The following is a 23,203-nucleotide window of genomic DNA, read 5'->3' as shown; positions in this document are numbered from 1 at the left end:
ATGTTTTGTTTTTTCTCTTTTTTGTTTGCAAACAACTTTAATGATGGTGTCAACCTTGTACACCCCAGGACAGTTTATCCTGCCTAAGGGGTAAGTGTACAATTGTCCCTTTTTAAAATGTAGTACAACCCATGAATAATGTAAATACTCATTTTCTTTAGGCTGTTAAGAGAGCCCTAGTGTGCTCAATCTGTACATATTGTCATAAAGAACATTCTGTTGATACAAAACACTGTGAACATTTTTTTTTTAATTTTAAGAATTTGTTTCAAAGGAACTGCTTATTTCTCATTGTCTTGTCATGTACAAACTGTTTTTTATAGCTATCAACAACATTAGGAGTAACCTTCAACCTTGCCAGCATCGTTGGTATAATGTATATCTTAAGCACATTTTCCCCTATAGTATAGTTAAAATGATGATTAAAGGCATTATTTTAAATGTTTGTGACTCTTTCCTATAGCCAAAGTTTCTGTTGGAAATGTGTATTGACACCCCCCCCCCCCAGTACAAGGTGGTATAGTTGTGTACTTGTGCCACCTGCTTGAGGATCAAAACCAGGTTTTTGAGTTTGAATAGCAATTAGTAACATACTACAGTTTAAGCTATTAATGATTAAAGTTAATAACATTTTGTATACTTTTAAAGAAGAAAGAAAGAAAGAAAGAAAGAAAGAAAGAAAGAAAGAAAGAAAGAAAGAAAGAAAGAAAGAAAGAGAAAGAAAGGGAGGGAGGAAGAAAGGAAGGAAGGAAGAAAGAAAGAGCTGAGGTGTAGAGGGGCAGATAACTTACCCACACACGTGTAACACTCATTTTCTGATATTTATGCCAGAGTCTTCCCCTCATCTCAGAGGGCTCCACATGGTTAAAGAATCACTGTCCTTCCTCACTGAGTATTTTATGAGGCAATGCTTAGAAAATTCTGACCTTCTCTGTCCTCCTTGATCTGGGACAGAGATAAAGTGGTTGTCAGGTGGACAGCTCATAAGGACCACTCAAGAAGTTGGAACCCACCTAACTTTATAAGTGAGAGAGATGGTTTCAGAGAGCTTGTCTAGATGCTTGTGTTTTACAACAAAGTGTGTTGTGTATATGATGGTGGGTGGATATATCTGTGTGTCTGTGTAGACTAGTGTGTGTGTTGGGTATGTTCACTTGAGAGTATGTGGGGGGAGGTATATAATGTGTATGTTGTGATGGTTGGTGTGTGTGATAATGTATGTGTGCAGATGGCGTATGTATGTGTGCTGTGTGATAATTGGTGTATATGTGTGCATGGTGGGTCTTTTTGAGTCTGCTGATTAGTGTGTGTGTGTGTGTGTGTGTGTGGTGGGAGTGGTCTCATGAGGGTATACAGATGTGTCATGTGCAACATGTGGGACTGTGCAGTATAGTGTGAGTGAGTATGAGTGTGTGTAGAGGCAGGGCAGGTCTGGAACAGAGGAAGCCAGGACAGGACACCCATGCCTCCAGCAGCACATATGTGTGTCATAGCTCACGGCCCCACAGGCACTGATACCAGCATCACTGCCTGGCTAAGTCAGCATGTCCAGCTGAGACCTGTTTCCATGTGTCAACTGCATGTCCTTTTGTTTTAAACAGAGCCAAATTCTTGGCACAGACCATGATTTCACACTGGCCCCATTGCTGACTGCAGACACTGTCTGGGCCATAGCAGCTGCCCAAGCTCCAGTGGTATCTCTGCCCACAGAAGAGCCTCTCCCTGCCGAGGACAGGGAGAAGCCTTTCACCAGCCTGACCCAGAAGAGTCACGTCAACAACTCTTTGTCTTCCGCACCCCTGAAAAAGTCCAAATGAGTGCCTGATTTCAGCATTCTCAACACATAAGTTCTTTGATGGAGGAGGTCTGGTGGTCTCCTCAGCAGTCATCCTGTCAGGGAGGCCACCAAACCACCCTTTTTCAGACCTGCAGAGCCACCCCTGTCCCTCCACACCCCTGCCTGTCTGACTCCCTCTTGGTGGTCCCTTTTCTCTTTTTTTAAATGTATTTTATTTCTTTTACGTAATAATTTTTTATTTTTACTTTTAGAGAGAGGGGAAGGGAGAGAGAAAGAGAGAGAAACATTGATGTGTGAGAGATACATCTATCAGTTGCCTCTTGCATGCCCCCAAATGGGGGACCTGACTCGTGATCCAGGCATATGCCCTGACTGGGAATCAAACCAACAACCCTCTGGTTTTCAGGCTGGCACTCAATTCACTGAGCCACACCAGCCAGGGCTTAAGTGTATTTTATTGATTATGCTATTACAGTTGTCCCAATTTTTCTCCCTTTGTCCCCTCCGTTTGGTATCCCCCTTGCCTCCAGAAATCCCACCCCCTTAGTTCATGCCATTGTGTTGTGCATATAAGTTCTTTGGCTTCTCCCTTTCCTATACTTAAAAAAAAAATGATTATATTTATTTACTTTTAGAGAGAGGGGAAAAGAGGGAGAAAGAGAGGGAGGGAAACAGCAATCAGTTGCCTCTCTCATGCCCCCAGTTGGGGACCTGGCCTACAACACAGGCATGTGTCCTGACTGGGAATCTAGCCAGCAACCTTTTGGTCCATAGGCTGGTGCTCAGTCCACTGAGCCACACCAGCCAGGGCTCCTATACTATTCTTAACATTCCCCTGTCTATTTTGTTCCTACCAATTATGCTTCTTAATTTCTGTACCTTTTCTCCTGTTTTCCCCACTTCCCCTGCTCAGCTGATAACCCCTCAAATGATCTCCATACCTATAATTCTGTTTCTGTTCTGGTTGTTTGCTTAGTTTGTTTTTGTTTTTTAGATTCTTTTGTTGATAACTGTAAATTTGTTGTCCTTTTTTTTTAAAAAAAACGTATATTTTATTGATTATATTATTACAATAGTTCCAAATTTTTTCCCCTTTTCTCCCCTCCACTCAGTATCCCCCTCCCCCCAGCAATCTCACCCCACTTAGTTCATGTCCATGGGTCGTGCATACAAGTTCTCTGGCTTCACCCTCTCCTATATTATTCTTTTAAAAAATCAATTAATTAATTAATTGATTTTTTTATTAAAAAAAAAAAAAAGCAATTCCCCCCCCTCTCAGACTTAAGACCATTTATAATCTTATAAAGGACAATGGGTGAAGGTCTTGTGCTCCTCCAGCTGCTTCAAGCTGGGCATGGTCATTGTCCTACCTACCCTTGGGTCCAGAAATCCCTAATAAGAGTGGGGGTGTGGAGAGGAGGGTGATCTTCCCACATGGGGAAGGATCTTGCAGACTTCAGATCAGTTGGCTGTCCCCAGATGATGGCATGCTTGGTTTAACAGGCTAGCATCCTTGTATTCTGGGGGCAACAGATTTGGCAAAAAGGGTTAAAAGGCATCATTCAATCCATAACAACTAGATGACAAAAGGCAGGGATTAATTTTTCAATGTCCCCCATTAGGGGAAAAAAGGGCTTCTTTGGAGGAAGGTGTGCCAGGCACGTCACACCTGTCCAAAACCCTTTTGCCCACTATACTTAATTTGGGCTGAGGGGAATATTTTAGGTTTCCCTCCTTTCAGACCTCTGGGCCCTTTCTGTCCAAGCCATTAGAATAGAAAAGAGAGATCAGTTTTAAAGTGAAGCCCACAGACCACCCCATTCTTCACCAACCCAGCCACTTAGTTCAGCCAAACCGTTGAGTCTCAGGAGGCAGTGATGCAGACAGGAGTAAGTGAGGTCTATATGTATGGACAATCACTCAGGTAATGAGATCATAGGCTTATGCCCTTTGAAAACAGAAAACTCATGTTAATTTATGCAATGTAATCCACAAATCAGTCTCTAAATCTGCAAGACTGTCTTATTGGGAAGACATCCAGTTGCAAGGCATTTGACATTCTTCTTGCCTGTATATTAAGCATCTTTGATGATGCCACAGACCTAGTTTAACTTTCAAATGAAAACAAACTTTGAATGAAAATAAACTTTAAAGACAGTTAGTTGCACTACTGTATAGTCTACCACTGAGCATTGTGATTTTCCTTGAATCACAATTTTTCTCCCTAAGATTACTGTCCTTGTCATCAAAGGGACTGCATTAAGTCCATTTTTAATTAATCCTGTACATTTGCATAAACACTACAAGAGCAGCAAGCAAATGACCACATATGATCTTTAAGTCTGTTTTGCTGGAACTTACATTTAGGAACCTTTAGGGTGATTTTCAGTGTGCCATTCAGGGCACAGGAGCTGAGCCACATACCTGCCATTCAGTTTTGCCTGTAAACACCTGTCTTTTCCAAGTCCTTCAGGTTTTCCATTGTGCCTTAAGGTCCCTTCTAGCCATCTTTCAGGAAAGCAACCTTCATTCCTTCCCTGGAGAGACTGCCATGGACCGCACAACCAACCAAGGTACCAGGCCTTTTTTTCTCATGGGCTTTTATTACCTTTGAAAGTCAATCCTAGTTCCTATTGTCCTTTTAATGTTCATAGTTTTGACTTTCTTATTCTTAAATAAGTTCCTTTAACATTTCATGCAATAATGGCTTGGTGATGATGAACTCCTTTTGCTTTACCTTGTCTGGAAAACACTTTATCTGCCCTTCCATTCTAAATGAAAGCTTTGCTGAATAACCTAGGCTGTGGGTCCTTGCTTTTCATCACTTTGAATACTTCTTGCCAGCCTGTTCTCTCCTGCAGTTTCTTTTGAAAATCAGCTGATAGTCTTATGGGAACTCCTTTGTAGGTAACTCTTTTCTCTTGCTAATTTTAATATTCTCTCTTTATCTTTAACCTTTGGCATTTTCATTATGATGTGTCTTGGTTGGACCCCCTTTGGGTCCAAGTTGTTTGGGACTCTCTGTGCTTCCTGGACTTATATGCCTATTTACTTCACCAAATTAGGGAAGTTTTCTTTCATTATTTTTTCAAGTAAGTTTCCAATTTCTTGCTCTTCTTCTTTTCATTCTGGCACCCCAAGCTTCGGATGATGGCATGTTTAAGGTTGTCCCAAAGGTTCCTAAGCCTCTCCTCACTTTTTTTTTTCAATTATTTTTTCTTTCTGCTGTCCTCATTGAATGCTTTTTCCTTCTTTTTGTCCCAAATCATTGATTTGATTCTCGGCTTCATCCTTTCCACTGTTGGTTCCCTGTATATTTTTCTTTATTTCACTCATGTAATCATCATTTCTTTCCTTATGTTTTTTTTTTTTTCTCTACTCAGTGAGTTCTTTGAGCATCTTGATCACCAATGGTTTGAACTTTGCATCTGATAGGTCGGTTATCTCCATTCTGTTTAGTTTCTTGGGGGGTGTTTTGTTCTATTCTTTCATTTGGGCCATATTTCTTTGTGTTTTCAATTTGACAACCTCCCTGTGTTTGTTTCTATGTACTAGATAGTTCTGCTCTGACTCCCTGTGTTAGAAAAAGCACCTGTGAATTGTGTGAAGCAGAGTCTTAGGTAATTTCCAGGGTGGGGCAACCCATTTCACCACTTTGTGGCTCTGTGTGGGAGGAGGGCTTGGAAAGGGGACAGTGCTGCTGCCTGGCTTCTGGATGTTTGCCCAGCATTCACCCCCTTTCCAGTTACTTCATCCACTTCCCGCATGTGACTGGCACCCTTCCAGCTGTGGCCCTGGTGGTGAATTCCACAGTGGGTGGATTTGCATATGTTCTAAGTCTATGTGGGCCCTTTAAATGGACTCTCCTGAAAATCTGGCATTTTTTTCTGTCATCCCAACCCCTACTGGTTTTTACAGCCAGAAGTTATGAGGATCTATCTCCTTGGCACTGGAACCCTGGACTGTGTGGTCTGGCCTGGGGCTGGGATCGTTTGCTCCCAAGGGACCCCTCCTGATTTTTATCCACCACACATGAGCATGGGTCTGCCTGCTCTGCACCACAGTACATCTCTGCACCTCTCTGGCTATCTCCCCAACTCTGTCCTTATTACCTGTCTGGATGAATGTGACTTCTTTAAATCCTTGGTTATCAGACTTCCATACAGTTCAATTTTCTAACAATTCTGCTTATTTGAGATACAGTTATAATTCTCTCTGTGGTTGCGTGAGGAGGAGAAGCATGTCTACCTACATCTCTATCTTGACCGTGAAACAAGCTTTTCCTGTAACAAGCATTGTGCATGTGTGTACACAGACAGACATACATACATACACACACACCCCTCTGTTAGGTGTCAGGTGTTGATTAGGACATGGAAAGGGAGGTCAGATGTCCAGTGCCCTGGAAAGTCACACATATCAGTACCTTTATATAGGAAGGCAGCTGGAAAAAACATTTAGGGTTCTGGGTGGTAGAGAGGCTGGAAGACTTATCGGTGGGGTGCTGCTGAACCAAGAGGCCCCACCCGAAGTCCAGTCCCACCCCTACATGGGGTAGAGGTATCTTGGGAAACCCAACCAGCTAGGAAGCAAAGAGATGGACAAGAATCCAAACATCAAAGCTGAGGCTGAGGTTTTAGCCAAATGAAGAGCAGCAGGAAATGTGTCTTTGAGTTGAAAGGCCTTAGAAACCTTATGTGTCTGAGCTCCCTGCAGCTTCAGAGACCTGGACTGAGAGGCTGGGAGCCTCCTGGATTCTGTCCAGACCCTTGGCTAGTCCTGCTCCACTGTATATGTGACTCATGTTGGGGGAAGAGAGGAGTAAAAACAGAGACAGGGGAGGGGAAGGCACGCAGCTGTTCCTGAGCTGGGGGCCTCCGAAATTTGAGCCAGCCATAGGCTGCTACAGGCAAAAGAGGGCCTCTTGGAAGCCGACTTCTGAAGCACTGGCCCAGCCTCACCAGCAGCCCTGGGATTAGCTCAGCAGCCTTCTCTGAGCTCTGAACATCTGCAACCCGGAGTCCACTTCCCTCTCTCCCAGCCCCATAAGGCAGCCCCCTGTGATGGGGGAAGGGGGACAGACAGCTGCCAACTGGAGGTGGGTAGGAGGGGCCCCAAACAGCCTAAGACTCAGGGATTAGAACACAGCAATGGTACAGAACTCCCTGGGCCTCATTCCAGAAATGCTTTCCCTTTTCCCCATTTTGAGAGTTTGAAGGAGATGGGACAAGAAGAAAAGGACCACTGGATACCAGGGAGGTGCTGGTCACTTCACCTGATACTTGTACCTATTTCAAGGTTGGCCTTACTATTTCCATCCTTCATTTGAGAAAAGAGGCTCAGAGACATTAAGTAACTTGCTCACAATGATCCAGTTAGTAGTGGAGCCAAGATAAAAACCCAGGCCAATCTAATTCAAAATCCTGAATCCTATTTTTATCTGTGCCCCAAAGAATTAGAACTAGGCAGGTCAGAATGGACCCTGGGATGGGGCTAGCCTGTCCAAGGTTTAGGGAAGTCATTGGCTGCATGACTGAAGTAGAAAGCTGAAAAGGAGGGAAGGGCAACAACAGGCTTTGCAAATTGCTCCTGGACTGTTATGTCCTGTTTCACATTGCATTCTGTCCAGAAGAAATGATCAGATGAGGAGTCAACTAACCAGGTCATAGCAGGTTTGACTGAAAAAACTGGGGCTCTCTAGCTTAGAGAAGACTAAGAGGAGGCTGGGTTGTTGTGGGCCCTGACCAGACTTGTTCTGTGAGACAGATTCAGCCAGAAGAAGTTAGGTTTTACTGTGATAGACAATGTACAATCCCCAAATCTTCATGGCTTATACAACCAAGGCTTATTTCTTGCTTATATCACATGTCTAGCACAGGTTAGGAGAAACCTCTGCTTGTTCTAGTAACTCAGGAATCCAATCCAAGTGGAGTTTCCTCCATACATGAGTTCCCCCATACACTGGCATAGGAAAGAGTTGAACTGTGAACTGCCTTTTGAAGCTTCACATTTCACTGACTGAAGGAAGTAACATGCAAATATTGGACTTCAGGGGGCCATGAAACTCAATCCCATCCAGTGCCTAGGAGCAGATGGAATTGTTTGATGGGCAACACTAATGACTACCTCAGGGCACAAAGGGGTAACTGGGGTTATGGGTAAACGCATTACAAAGCTGACTAGATTCCATTTAAGCAGGAGCTTCCCAGGTACATAGTGAATATTTGCCAACAGTGGTGCCCAAGCCAAGGCAGGGTGGATATATTACAGGAAGGTGGTGGAAGAGACTCCGTCATCACTGGAGTGATGGGAGATGACCTGTGTGGCAGTAAAGGGCAGCGGTGGTTAAGAACAAGGGCTGTGGAGCTAGAAGTGCTTGTGTTCATATCCTATTCTCTTATTAGCTCTTACTTGTACAGATTAGCTAAATCTCTGGGCTCCAGTCTGCTCCACTGCTATGTGGCAGTAATAATAATGCCATAGGATTATTGCGAGGATTAAATGAGATACTATATGTAAAACCTATAGCACATCATGCTGGCACATTGGAAGGTCTAATCAAGTCAGTTGCTTTTGTTGTTCCCATTCCTACCCAAGATCCCATGACCTGCCTCTCTTGGAATCCTTGGCCGCATCCCTTCCCAGGCCTCTCACATCTCTAAGACATTAGTCAACACCCAAGGCAGAGTTGGAAGAGTTCTATGCACTGGACAAGCAGGCTTCTTTTTCCACAGCTGTCACATAGTCTATGGAGGCAAGGTGCTTTCTGGGATTTTTTCTAACTACACCCCCAATCTATTTCCCTTTCCTCTTGCCTCCAAGCCTAACTGAAAGGAATTACTTTTCTTCAGCTCATCTCCAGATCTTCCTTGACAACAGCTAATGGAATCACAGTCTCCATGACTTTAAAAGCCTTTTCCACAATGTCATACAAATGGAGTCTTACAGTATGTAGCCTCTCTGCTGTCTCTTGATTTATCTGCTTTATTGAGGCTTGACTGTATTAGTTGGGAGATGACTCTCTCTCCCCTCCAGCTTTCTCTCTGTCCAGTTAGATCACTGGTATTTGTTCCTTGGTTGCTAACTCTGTAACTCTAATTAAAATGTATGACCTTTAGCTGTAGACGTATCCTTCAGGCTCCACAGTTTCTGAGATAAAGCTATTGGTGCCTCCATAAGCTCTAAAATGACCATTCTAGAACCTTGAGGAGGAGGTATGGCAAAGAGGGGTGGGATGTTTCAGAAATGAGTGCTGCAGGAGCTTAGAGAGGAGAAGGACATTAAGAGGCAATGTTTGAGTTGAGCCTCATCCACTTTTCACAGGGCAGCTGCTGGTCAACCCGTTCTCTGGGTTTGTAAGCCTTGACCTGCAGTATCACATCCAGACACCAGGGCAAGTACAGGTGGCTTTGCTGAGATCCCTATGCTCAGATGGAAAGAAGGCCTACTGGGCTCTCCTTACCATTATGCATACCTTTGAGCAGACAGGGGAGGAGCCAACTAGGTTCTCAGCCTTGAGCTCTCTATCCCAACAGACAGAGGCTTGCATCCATGAATATGGTCTAAACTGTAGTTTCCAGGCCTTATGGCCATTGATACTGACTCATCTGCACTCCAGCTTCTCAAACTAGACTCCCTCTATGGGAATCAGTTTGTAGACATGTAGATTCCTGGGCCCTGCTCTAGACCTCTTGTCAGAGGATGGGACCGAGGAATCTGCATGTTTAGTACTCAGCCTGTGTTCCTCTCGTACAAAGGAAAGACTGACAACTTCAGGTCCAAGGCCTTCCGTGATCTTAGCCCATCAAACCTCTTCACCCTTTTCTCCCCTATTTTCCACAGCGGTTTTCAGATAAAGGTCTGTAACTTGGGGAAACAGTGCATATTTGATTTCTGGAGAGTAATAGTTCATACCACTATGTTAAAAGCCCTGTAATAAAGAAGGCTGTATGACTTTGTTAAATGTAGCATTTCCCAAATTAATTGACAGGCAACCCCCCTTTTCCATGCTTAATACCTGCTTACATCACATGTAGCACACCTTGAGAAAGGTCACCCTAATTACCGTCAGGCCTGGCCCATATGTTACCTTCATGGTCCCTGAAAACATCATGCATTTTGCCACTTGTATACCACATCCTAACTCTCTCCTAGACATGCAGGCCTAAACTAACCCCCCAAAAGAATTCTTAGATCTCTGTAGCACACATAGGGGTTTTCGGGGCTACAGTTTCAATACCCACCCCCCTTATATTGCATATTTTTGTCACTTCCTGAATGCTCAGCTCTACACATCTTAATATAACAAAACTTCTTCCCTCCCTTCATTCTTGAGGAAAAGTACAGACACAAGCCCCTCTAGACAACATCTCCAAAAGAAAAAAGACAAGATCATTCCAATCCTCCACAAGTGGAACTTATTGTATAGCCTGAGCCTCAGCAAGTTAGCCTGGTTCCTTCCCAGTTCCCCATCTCATCAATCATGCTGCCTAATGCAGGCCACTGGCTTACTTATCGCTGCCCTGGGCTGTTCTCCAGCAGCAAAGGTAAGTAAATGTGCTCAGAGGGAACCAGAAGTCACTGCAGCTAAAGTCACAGACCACCTGGATTTCTACTCTCTATTCATTTAGCCATGTGGTTCCCAGACTTTTGTAAGTAACTCCCAATTTGTAGGGCCAAATCAAGTTCCTAACTTTTAGGTTTGCCAGGAAGTCCATTAACATATTATCTAATCTGCACTTCTTTTTTCCAAAAATGTAGTTCCTGGAGCCTTTGAATGGGAATGAGTCATCATTTTATAAAATAATTTTATTACAAATGTTAATATCAATATTTTTACTTTAACAGCAAAACAAGAAAGAAAAAACAGACTGTTCAAATTTTTAAAAAGTTTTCCAAGTTAATAAATTTAACTTTGTGAAACATTTATTATATTGTCCTCAATTTTTCTATTTTGTGCAAACAAATAAAAAACTGACCACACACCACCCTGTGTCCTTGGACCAGGGTTTGGGGAGCAAGCTGGTGTGAACATCTGGTTTGAGCAGAGCTCCAGCTGTGTTGTGATTGTGATACTAAGATGGTGTCAGTACTGGGCTTTCAGTACGTATTTCATGAAATATTAAGATCTGATGCTTTAAATGAAAAGGAGATATTATTGCCATTGTTTTCTATATTTGGTCCTCATGCTATTCCAAAGTTTGAGAATTTAAGAAAATGATACCATCTATGTACACCTAGTATCTACTGTGAAGGTAGGGATGGGCCTAGAGTCTGTGGACAGGATTAGGAACTGCCCTTGGTACAGCATAGTCAGGATGATGAAGGATGGAAGCCTGTATGTTATGGGAAATGAAGGGAAGAGCCCCCCCAAATGTTATGATTTGACCATCCTATCTCTGAAGGACTGGCTCAGGAAGAGTGAGCTGCCTGTCACTCTGAGACCCTAGAAAAAAGAGCTAGGCCCAATGACGAGAAAATACAAAGAGGCAAATTTAAGCTTAATAGAAGAAAGAGGTTCTAGGAATCAGAGATGCCTAAATATAGGAAATGAGCTTCTCATTGATTACTGCATACAGAAGTTGAACAGTCTGGGAGGTGATGGAAAGGATTACTGCATTTAAATGAAAAAAGCACAATTAAATAGAAAAAAAAACAAAAACAATTTTTAAGTTTATAGTACTTAAAATGACAATTTTTTGTACAATGGAGTCAATAGATTACCGAAAGTTGGAAAATCCAGAACTAGATCCATAGTATTTCACTTGGAATTACAGAGGCTAACTACCTAAATAAATAAGCAGAAGTACAACTGGTTAAAAGAGGTTACCTTGGGAAATTGAGTCAAGGCAGGGATGCTTGAACCAAGAAACTTGTTTTTCATTAGACAAATGCGTATAATATTTCTTGATTAAAAAATAGAATGTAGCCCTGGCTGCTGTGGCTCAGTGGACTGAGCGCTGGCCTGCAAACCAATGGGCACATTCCTGGGTTGTGAGCAAGGTCCTTAGCTGGGTTGTGTAAGAGGCAACCACACATTGATGTTTCTCTCCCTCTCTTTCTCCCTCCCTTCCTCTCTCTCTAAAAAATAAATAAATAAAATCTTTTAAAACATGGAAATAATAAATTGCATTGTATTTATTTTTTAAATTTAAAATCTATCTTCCTCATTAAGTAGAAACTGAGGAGGTACCAGAAATGGACACTGTGTATTATGACACCAGCTCCTCTGAGCTGTATGGGGCTGCTCCAAATAACCCTGAGCTTCCTCCCAGAGAGTTTCTTCTGCTTCTCTGATTCACCAACCTTTATAACTCTGACTCTTTCTTTTGTCCTTCCTCTGTATTCTGTCCCTGCCTCTACTACACTGTTTATTTAAACATTTACTTATCCATTTGTCTATCTTACTAGACCGTGAAACCCTCATGGTAGAGGTTTGGCCCGATTCAACAGTGTACCCCAGTTCCCACCCCAGTGCCTGCCACTGGGCATTCAAAAGTGTCTGGGGAATTTGTGAATGGGTGGAGTGCATGAGTCTTTGCCTCTAAGATTCTGGGCTGGTGGCCCAAGGCCCCAAACCCTGGCCACAAGCCTGACAGCTGTGGAGGAGGCTGCTTTACTAGGTTCATACTCATCCCTAAATGACTTCCCTATCCCCAGCCTTCATATTCTGTCACCCTCCTGTTTTCTTGTTCTTCTGCACCCCCCAAGGCTTATCTGCAAATCTCAGCACTCCCAAAGGCACGCTTTGAGAGCCAAGTGGGGCCTCCATCTGGATTGAATTAAATAACTGACAGAGTTATGTCACTGAGTCAGCAGGGGCTAGAGGGAGGCTTTGAAGAAGGGTTCAGACCTTTTCTCCTTAGAGGAACTAATTCAGAAGAAAAATAATGATCCCCTAAATGTTGCCCAAAGAACTCGGAGCAGAAAGATGGACAGATTGAGCAGCTCTCACTTTGCATGTGTATCTGGGCAGGTTCTCAGCGTCTCTGGGCCTCTGTTTTCACCCGATAACAGGAGGGGTGATACATGCTACATGGTGATGGAGATTAAATGAGACAAAGTATGGGGGGGGGGCGCTCTAGAACAATGCTGGGTCAGAGTGGGTGCTCAGCTTTCCTTTCTCTAGTTCTTGTCTTCTATTTAAAAAATTTTTTTATCACAGTTATCCATGGTCATAGTTAAAGAGGCAAATTATTCTTTTGTTACAACAAAAACCAGTTTCCTACCCCATCCTCACTATTTTTCCCTAGAAGCAACCTCTTTCTCTTTCTTTCTTTCTTTCTTTCTTTCTTTCTTTCTTTCTTTCTTTCTTTCTTTCTTTCTTTCACTGAATTTTTGGAGTGACACTGATTAACAAAATTATATAAATTTAAGGTGCATGATTCCATAACATACTGTCCGTACACTGTATTGTGTGTTCACTATCCTTATCCCTCATACGCTCCATCACCTCCTCTCACCCCTCTCCTCCCCAGCAATCTGTTATCTGTGTCCATGAGTTTTTTCTCTCTTTTCCCCTTTTTTTTCTCAATCTCTCCACCCCCACCCAGCACCCCCAACATCCCTCCTTGTCAGTTGTCAGGCTGCTCTCTGTCTATGAGTCTGTCTCTATTTTGCTTGTTTATTTAGATCATTAGATTCCACATATGAGTGAAAGCATATGGTACTTGTTTTTCTCTGACTGGCTTATTTCACTTAGCATAATGCTCTCCAGGTCCACTCATGTTGTCACAAAGGGTGAGATTTTTCTCCTTTTTTATGGCCAAGTAGTATTCCATTTTAATCCATTCGTCTACTGATGGAAACTTGGGCTGCTTTCAAATCTTGGCTATTGTAAATAGCGCTGCAATGAACATAGGGGTGCAAACAGTTTTTTGGGTTTCTTCAGATATAGTCCCAGAAGTGGAACTGTTGGGTCATAAGGCAGCTCCATTTTAAATTTTTCAAGGTATCTCCATACTGTTTTCCACTGGCTGCTCCAGTCTGCATTCCCACCAACAGCGCACTAGAGTTCCCTTTTCTCTACATCCTTGCCAGCACTTGTTGATTTATTGATGATAGCCATTCTGACAAGTCTGGGAGTGATATCTCACTGTGTTTTTTAAAAATATTTTATTTATTTCTAGAGAGAGGCGAAGGGATAGAGAAAGAGAAATGTGATAGAAACATCATTTGGTTGCTTCTTGTACGCCCCTGTTTGTGGACCCGGTCCACCATCGAGGCATATGTCCTGACTGGCACTGATCTGGCAACCTTTGGGTTCTCAGGCCAGTGCCCAACTCACTGCACCACACCAGCCAGGGCTCACTGTGGTTTTAATTTGCATTTCACTGATGATTAGTGATGTTCAGCATCTTTTCATATGTTTATGGTCCATGTGTGTGTCCTCTTTGGAGAAGTGTCTGTTCAGGTTCTCTGCCCATTTTTTAATTGGATTTTTTGCTCTTTTGGTGTTGAGTTTTGTAAGTTCTTTATAAAATTTGGGTATTAACCTCTTATCATATGAATCATGGGTGAATATGTTTTCCCATTCGGTAGGTTGTGTTTTCATTTTGTTGATGGAACCCTTTGCTGTGCAAAATCTTTTTAGTTTGATGTCATTTCATGTGTTTGTTTTTTCTTTTGTTTCTCTTGCCCAGGGCAATATCTCAGAATAAAATATTGCTACAAGAAATGCCCAATATTTTACTGCCTATGTTTTCTTCTAGATTTTAATGGTTTCAAGACTAACATTTAAGTCTTTAATCCATTTTGAGTTTATTCTTGTGTGTGATGTAAGAAGGTGGTGTAGTCTCATTTTTTTTTCACACATCTGTCCAATGTTGCCAACACCATTTATTGAATAAACTATCTTTATCCCCTTGTATGTTTTTGCCTCTTTCATCAAATATTAATTGACTACAAAAGGCATGGGGGAGGCAGCTACTTTCAACTCTTTTTAACAATTCTTTTGGTATTTACTTCCATATTGCAAAATAACTTGCTTGTGTTGATACTTTTTAAATCCATCTATTGAAGCACATCTTGGTTGCTTTTAGTTTTTGGCACTTATGAATAAAGTAGCTATAAACATATGTGTGCAGGTTTTTGTGTGAACATAAGCTTTCAACTCATTTGGTGAATACGGAGGAGAATGATTTCTGGTTCATATGGTAACAGTATGTTTAGCTTTGTAAGAAACTTCCAGACTGTCTTCCAAAGTGGCTGTAAAATTTTGCAATTCCACCAACAGTAAGTGAGAGTTTCTGTTGTTTCACATCCTCACTGGCATTTGGTGTTGTCAGTGTTTTATAGTTTAGCCATTCTAATAGGTGTATAGTGCTATCTTGTTATTTTAATTTATAATTTCTAATGATATATGATGTCAAACTTCTTTTCATACTTATCATCTATATATCTTCTTTGAGGATGTATCTGTTCAGACCTTCTGCTTATTTATAATTAGGTTGTTTGTTTTCTTATTGCTAAGTTTTAAGAGTTCTTTCTATATTTTATTTTTATTTTTAAACTGATTTTAGAGGGGGGGGTAGAGAGAACAAGAGAAAGAGAGAAATATCAATGTGGGAGAGAAAGATTGATCGGCTGCCTCCTGTATGTGCCCCAAACAGAGATCAAACCTGCAGCCTAGGTATACTCCCTGACTGGTATTCAACCTGTGACCTTTTGGTGTGTGGGATGACACACTCCAGCCAGCTGGGCCACCTGGACAGGGCAGGAGTTCTTTCTATATTTTAGATACAAGACTTTATCAAATGTGTGTTCACAGATATTTTCTCCTAGTCTTCAGCATGTCCTTTCATTCTCTTAATTACTGAAGTTATATTCTTATTATGTGTTTAATTTCTAAGAGCTCATTTTTGTTCTCTGAATGTTCTTTTCCGGAGTTCCTTTTTGTTTCATGGAAGCAGTAATTTTTCTCATCTCTCTGAAGATATCCCGCCAATTTTTTTCTGAAGTTTTCTTCTTCCTGCACAGCCTGTTTCTTCCAAGTTGCTTTTATTTCTTAGTATAGGCTTCCCTTAAACAATAGGTGATTTTGGGCTGCCTTCTTGTCTGAGGAAGACACCAAAGATGTGACTGGATGCTCTGGGTGTGTGCGTATCTGAGGATGTGCTTGGTGACCATGAGCTCCTTTCTAGGGTAATTAAGCCAAGCATTTTGTTAGGGAGACTGCCTATACTGTTTTTGCCTGGACCTGCTAAACCTGGCTGCCAGTGGTTCAGGATTTGAGTAGGGGGAAGAAGACTGGAGGTCTTAATATCTAGTACATACACTTCCATTTAACCCCTCTTTTTGATACTCCACACTCATCTGTGCCTGAGTCTTTCTGTCTGGATAGCCTCATTTAATCTTCTCTAGATAATGAAGCTTCAAGCTCCTGCTTAGGTGAAGAACAGAAAGTCCTCCACCATATTTAAAGACTGGAGAGTTATGTTCCCTCTCCTTGAAGAGTATTTACATAAGTTATTTGGAATTCTTCTGCAAGGAGATTTAACTGTTCTCTATTTACTTATTTAATTATTATTTATATCATTATGGACATGTAGATATTTATTTTTTTCTTTGAGGTATAATCCAGTACTATTTTATTTAGTTGTTCAGGTTGTCCCAGCTTTGGCTGTGAGGAGCTCTTTCAGTGTCTTCTGATATGCCTGCATCATTGTGGGTGCATTGTGTGTGTGTGTGTGTGTGTGTGTGTGTGTATGCACTTCTTTACTTTCTGGAACTACAAGATACTCCAGGCTCATTTGTATATTTTTCTGTACTAGTTCTAGATCAGCCATTTCTCCAAGGAGTCCTGGTCCCTTTTATTGGACAGTGGTATTAGAAACCAACCTCTGGCTCTGGTCAGTGTGGCTCAGTTGGTTGGTGCCTTGTCCTGTAACTGAAAGGTTGTGGATTTGATTCCCTGTCAGGGCACCTACCTGGTTTATGAGTTTGGTCCCCAGTCTGGTGCATGCAGGAGGCAATCAATCAGTGCTTCTCTCTCACGTCGATGTTTCTTTCTGCCCTCCCTCTCTTTCTAAAAGGCAATAAAAATGTCCTTGGGTGAGGATTAAAAAAAAAAAAAAAGAAAGAAACCAAAATCTGAGTGCTAGATGTGCTCATTGATACTGGGATGATGTTGTTTCCAGGCTTGCTCAACTGATAGAGCAAAAATTATGTGTGTGTATGCTAAGTCATGTATATACACATGTCCGTAAATATTTCCATATGTAAATGTCTCTTTGGTATCTAGGTCAAGCTAAATATGAGTTATATTGTTGTCTCCCACTGTAATCCATTAACAAATAGATCATTCTAGCCTCTTCTCCTTATGTGTTTTTTAAAATTAAAGATTCTTATTTATTTTTTAGAGAGGGGAAGGGAGCAAGAAAAAGAGGGAGAGAAACATCGATCAGTTGCCTCTCACATGTCCCCTACTGGGGACCTGGCCTGCAACCCAGGCATGCGCCCTGTCCAGAATCAAACCAGTGACCTTTTGGTTTGCAGGCTGATGCTCAACCCACTGAACCACAACAGACAGGGTTCCTTACATATTTGTAACCTCCCACTCCAAGTGTGAGAAACCAGGTTCCATCAATTTACCTAACTGTTCAGTTCCATGATACGTGTATAGCAGTATCAGAATTCTTAACCTAGACTCCCACGGGAACTAAAACTAGAGTGCAGTGATTATGTACAGTTTCCTTTGCCTTTAGTCTACAGACTCCACTCATTTCCAAAGTTACTTAGGTCAATACCTTCTCCCCCATCCCTTTTAGTCAGATTTGTTCATACATTTGTAATACAGTTAGGTTATTTTGCATTATACATTCCACCTGGGGATCTGATGACCTCCTAAATAATTTAAAAATTTGCATATATGAAGGTTTTCATGCTATAAAGTAATATGGGTGTTAAACTTACAGTATCATACCAAACAGTTTTAAAGCCTAAAAAAAAATCCCTTGTGTTTTACCTACTAACCCTCCCCCACTCTCTGGTAATCACTGATATTTTTTCTTTCTCTATCATTTCGCCTTTTCCAGAATGTCATATATTTGAAATCATACATTATGTAGCCTTTTCAAACTGGCTTCTTTCACTTAGTAATATGCATTTAAGATTCATTCATGTCTTCTCACAGCTTCATAGCTAATCTTTTAAATTATTAAGTATTATTCAATTCTGTGGGTAGACAGAAATGTTTTGTTTGTCCATTTACCTCTTGAAGGGCATCTTGGTTGTTTCTAGTTTGAGACAATTATGAATAAAGTTGCTAAAAACATTTTCATGCAGGTTTTTGTGTGAACATAAATTTTTAATCAGCTGGGTAGTTACACAGGCTTTGACCAATCATTCCTCTTTTTGGGTCCACCTTCACACCCACTTCCAGAGGAAAGGGATGTAGCCTGTTCCCATGCCTTTGGGGTTCTGCACTGTAAATTAGCTTGCTTCATGGCTTTCTACCTGTGCTTTTATGATTCAGCTTCCTCTGTTCTACTAAGGCTAGTTACACTCTTATAACAGCTTTCCAGCCTGGAAAATTACATTGCATAATTCTCTCTCCTAGTCCCATTACTTTTGTGGGTTGATCTTTTCTTGACCTTTTACTGTCATTTTAGAGAATGATGGAGTGAAAGCTAATGTCACTGTTCAACCCACCAAGTTCAACCAGAAGTACTTTCCCTTCATTTCTCAAAGGCTGAGATTTGATCTCCCTGGGGATGGAGTGAGGAGAGCCAGTATTTGCTAAGGCCTGGATGCTGTAACTCGAGTCATGTGAGAAGATCTTCTGCTTCAAATCTCTGTCCCAGACAGGACCTCAGTCTTAACACCCTGCCCTTGATGAATCCTTCCTTAAAGCTTTGAAGGCTCAAATCTGTCAAGAAGGGAAGGGCATTGGCTCTACGTTCTGAGCTGGAGGTCTTAGAACAAGGCCATGCCTGGCTATGGCTCAGCCCAGGGAAATGACACAAATGGTTAGAGGGGGTTAGAGGCAAAGAGAACAAGAATCCCATGTGTAAACTTGTCTCTGGCACATTCGTCCTCATCAACCTAACAACGTCTTGCAGCAAACCTTCTTGGGGGAGTGATAAAGGTGATGATGTTCAGGGTTAGAGTCAAGGAACCGAGTGATTGGTCATTGAGTAAAATCACTTCTCTCGGACCACCCTCTAATATCCTTTGCCCTTATTGCTTTCACACTATCCATAATGCCTTCTCCGTGGGCAGTTCCATCCATTCAGTGCTCTCACTGGCGGCCTGGATCCCAAGGACTCCCCAAGTTGTATCTCTGGCCGCAGTCCCTTTCCTTACCTCTAGCTGAGCAGAGATGCTTTGCCCTGGATGTACCGAAGATATCACAGCCATGTGTACTCTGAATCACACTTTCTTCTTAAGATCCAAGCCCTTCATCAGTTTTGGGTTTCTTAAGGATGCTCCACATTCCTGGTTCACTTATATATCTCCTAGTTTCTGAGAACTGTTAAGTATTTATTTGGTGGCTTTTAAATATCTTTGCTCTAATTTTTTTAGGTCTTTGGGTAGGGAGCAAGACAGCTAGCTGTGTGACTTGAAACTTGGAAGAACATGTATGTCCTTTCTTGGGGTTCATTTTTGAAGGGCCTTATGGTATTCCTTCACCATCAACAATCTCAAGATGAGCAAGAATCTGCCTTCTTTGGAGAATGATGATGATGTTTCTCAAACTTCTTGCAAGGTTTAGGGTGCATTTGGTATTTTTTTTTTCTAGTTAATTTTGACTATCATTCTTTTCCTTCATCATTAGCTCATCTCTCACTGGGGTAAGGACAGCTTTCCAGATTTCTGGATTTCCTTTTAGAAAACACACTGGAGGTTTTGTTCCCGTGGGAAGGATGGGATGAAAATCTGCTTCCTAGGATGACTCTATAGCTATTTAACCAATTACTGGGGGTTATGCAATGTTCTCACTGTCCCCAGGCCTGTACCAGTAAACATTTACTGCTTACAAGATAGAGCCCAAATGCCTTGTCCTGTAATTAAAGCCACTCAGCATTTGCAACATTATTACTCTTATCTTGGGGCTGCAACAAGTCAGCAGAGTGAGGTCAGGAGTGTGGGCTCTGCGGCCAGACCACCTGGGTTCCAATCTGACTCTGCCATGTACTTGCTGGAGACCCTGAGCAAGTTACTTAACCTTTCTGTGCCTCAGTTTCCTTCTCTGTAAAGTGGTACATGACAGTAATAACAGTATATGCTTCATTGAGTTTTTGTGTAGATTAAATGAATTAATAAATGAAAAGGGCTCAGATCAGTGTCTGATGCTCAGAAAGTGCTCTATAACTGTCAGCTACTCCTCTATCTCTCTGAGTCCCAAGACAGACCCTCCTCTCCAATTAGACTGGGCCATTTCCTGTTTCCCTCACCAACTCTGAGCTTCTGTTTGATAGAGTCTTTAAGGGCACAGATTAAATCCTCCTCTCCCTTCTCCTTTCTCTCTTTCACCGTTTTCTATTATCAGTGATAACTACCATTTATTGAATATTTGCTACATGCTAGTTAATTTTTAAGTGTTTTTCTTAAACTCCCAATAATCCTGAAAGGCTGGTAACTTTGCTCCTGTTTTATAGATAAGGAAACTAAGCCTGAGAGAGGAAAATAAGTGGCTCTGCTGAGTGGCAGGGCTAAGAGTTTAACTGCATCCGTCTGACTCTGTCCTCCATGCAGGCTGTCTCTCCCTTTCTTATTATCAAGCATCCCCTGTCTGCCACCCCTATCTGAAAGGCCATGCTTGGGGTTATCTATGTTGTGAATGAAATCACGATGATTTTTATTGCAAGTACTAGAAAGCCCAACTCATGCTGGCTTAGACCAGAAAGGGAATTTGTTGTTCATAAAAATGAAATGTTTAGAGGAAGGAAATGTTTAGACTTCAAGCAAGGGTGGATCCAATGGCTCATCAGTGTCCCTGAGGATCCACTTCTGCTGCTCTCCTGGCCTGCCTTCTTCCATGGTCCTGGGCTCACCCTGCCACTGGCTTCCCTGGGGCTCCAGCACAGCCTTCAGCAACAATCTAGGTCCTTTAGGTTAGATTCCCCCACATCCTGAGACGGGGATGTAAGAATAAGTAGTTTATTTGTGAAGCAATCTCAGGAAACATTAGTAGAAAAATGGGAAACTCTGATAGGGAAGGGAAATAGTGCCTAAATGGTCATTTTAAAAATAACCTTTTCAAAACTAGAGCAATTCCACTGAGGAATTTGGGGGAGCGATGTAGAATCATGTATCAGAGTTATCCCAACAACCTTGGGAGTAGGCAGAGTGGGCTCCAGAAGCCAGAGAAAGCCTCAGGCAAAACAAAGAAAAATAAAGTAAAACAAACAAAACAAAACAAAACAAAACCCAAGAGCTAGCAACTGGAAATAGGACAAGGCATATGGGAAGGGCACTGAGTACATCTGTTATGCTGGGTGTGCGCTTCCTTAGTCATGCCCACTGGAAGAGGGAGCCATCCTTCCCACAGTGGTCACACAAGCTTGGACTGTGCTCTGGTTTGTCTTGCTGAGGTCCTGTGTCCACACTTGAATCAAAACCTGTATCCAGGTGAATATTCTGCCTGATTGCTTTAGTCTTCAGTTACTGCTCACCCAGCGACACATCCCTGTGGCAAGAGATAGGGTTATGCTGACTGGCTGAGACAAACCAGAGCCTCCCTACACCCTTCTAGGGCTGGAGGCGGGGCCAGGCCTCCAGAAGTACATGGCAGCTCTCCCAGAATGCTGGGAGGGTGTGAAGGATGCCGGGAAACAAATGGCAACATTCATCCCCTAAATATTCCCTAGAACAAAAGAAATGGAATGGAAATAAAGCTTGAGAGAGGAGGCGTACAGAAGGCTGGAAGCCTGGGTTTGGGAGAGGACTTTGAAGGTCACATAGTCTGACCCACCGGTGCTGCTACAATTCCCTCCTCATCCGTCCTCCAAAGTGACATTCTGTCTCAGCTCACACACCTCCTATAATGGGGAGCCCACTACTCACAGAGTGACCCACGTTTGTTCTAGAGACATTTCTAACCATCAGAAGTTTTTCTTCATATTGGATTGAAATCTCCCTCTCTGTGTCTTCTCTGGGGTTTCTAGGACACATCTGCTTCATCTGCCCTAAATCTCAGTCTTACAGAGAAGTGTAAACAGTGATTGCATTTCCCCCAAGACTTCTCTGGAACAGACTGGCCCCTCCTAGGCCTGTCTCCTCAGAGATGGTGGCCATCGAAAGGCCCCAACATCCGGACTGGGGGTCCGGGGGTGGCCCTCAGGGCAAGCACCCTGGAGTTCATGGAGCAACAGATGAGTTTCTTCCCTGGAAGTATCAGCCAGCCTCCAGGTCAGCTACAGTTTACTGCTCAGAAACAAATGGCTTCACTCACAGGGAGGAGACCCAGTTTCCTCATGGATGTGTTTATTTGGAGGATGTCATCTCCTAGACATACAAACTCTCTGCCTGCCTCCTACCCCAGCAGCTCTCACAGGAGCTCTGAAGAGTCTGGCAATGAGCACATGCTCTGTGACTGTAGTTTCTGAGGTCTAGGCTGCTCCCATCTGGCCACACACATCTAGGCTTCACAACCAGCCCATCTCTTACCCCCCGCCACCTCAGACGTCTGCAAAGAGTGAAGTGTACACAGCAATGGAAGGAGTCCAAGCTGGAGTCAGAAGTCCTTCAGTGAATCTTGTTCCTCTGGGGTGGGTGACTCTGCCTCTCAGAGCCCCGGTTTCCCTTTTCTGAAAAACAGGGAAAGAATCCCTTTCCATAGATGCTCTGGAAATATGAGAGTCATGAGCATACACTGGGATCTTAGCAGGTATGTGGCTTACAGTGCTTAATTGGTGAAGGGCTCCCTGATGCTCCCCTGATTATCAGGATTTGTTGAGATGGTTACCAAATCTTTTGTTGTAGTAACGCTGCAACTTTGAAGGCACAAGATAGTAACGCTTCTGTCATGGAAACACTTCTGAATTCCTGTCTTCCTCCAAGATGCCCTCATATATTGATTAGGAAGAGTAGCGTTCCTATACTGTCTCAATCTCCAACTTTTATAGACTCTACAGAAGACATCTGTGGTTCTGTTTTCCCTCCTTCTTCTTAAGAATTGTCCTTACCCCACTCACATGTCTATAGAGGGAGCACCTTGCTGGATTATTATTCATCCCTGGGTCTCCATTGACCTCATGTCTTTTTCCAACACCTAAGCTGGGCTAAACAGTTCTCCGAGATTCCTTCCCTCTCCACGGTGTGTAGATCTTCAGCTCCTGGAAGCCATGTGAAAAACACCAGCTTGCAGTGAGGGAAGAAAGCTGACATCCAGAGAGAAGCAGAGACAAATGACAACATGTTGGAGTTCAGGGGTCAGGTGTTCTTCAGCCTGCCTGTCCTACC

This window comes from Furipterus horrens, unplaced genomic scaffold, assembly GCF_987537825.1.
Source record: "Furipterus horrens unplaced genomic scaffold, mFurHor1.1.pri manual_scaffold_5, whole genome shotgun sequence".
NCBI classification, from domain to species: domain Eukaryota; kingdom Metazoa; phylum Chordata; class Mammalia; order Chiroptera; family Furipteridae; genus Furipterus; species Furipterus horrens.
Note: the sequence above shows the minus strand (reverse complement) of the source record.